Genomic DNA, 340 nt, shown 5'->3' on the forward strand with positions numbered 1-340 from the left:
GGCCAAGCCTTCGGGTTGCAATGCTGAGCTGAGAAAACGCCCCGGCCGCGGCTAACAGCCGTCCGCTCAGTTCTAGCAGCTCCTGGGCGTCGCACGACAACAGCCCACTCCGCACATGCGCGAGAAAGCCCTTGCGCGTACACTTCGCTAGCCCCTCCTGCGCGCCCGGCCTCGCGCGGCTTCTTCCCTCCCGCCTTGTGCCCTCACTTCCGGGGTTTCCCGGCGACGGCCGTAAGTGGCGGGCGGAAGCAGCCCGCGAGGCCAGCCGTAAAAGGCTCCCTCGCGCCACTTCCGGCCGGCTTCCGCAGACGGCCCTGGTGGGCGATCGAGTGGCGGTGGA

This window comes from Leucopleurus acutus, assembly GCF_964270905.1.
Source record: "Leucopleurus acutus genome assembly, chromosome: 3".
Lineage (NCBI taxonomy): Eukaryota > Metazoa > Chordata > Mammalia > Artiodactyla > Delphinidae > Leucopleurus > Leucopleurus acutus.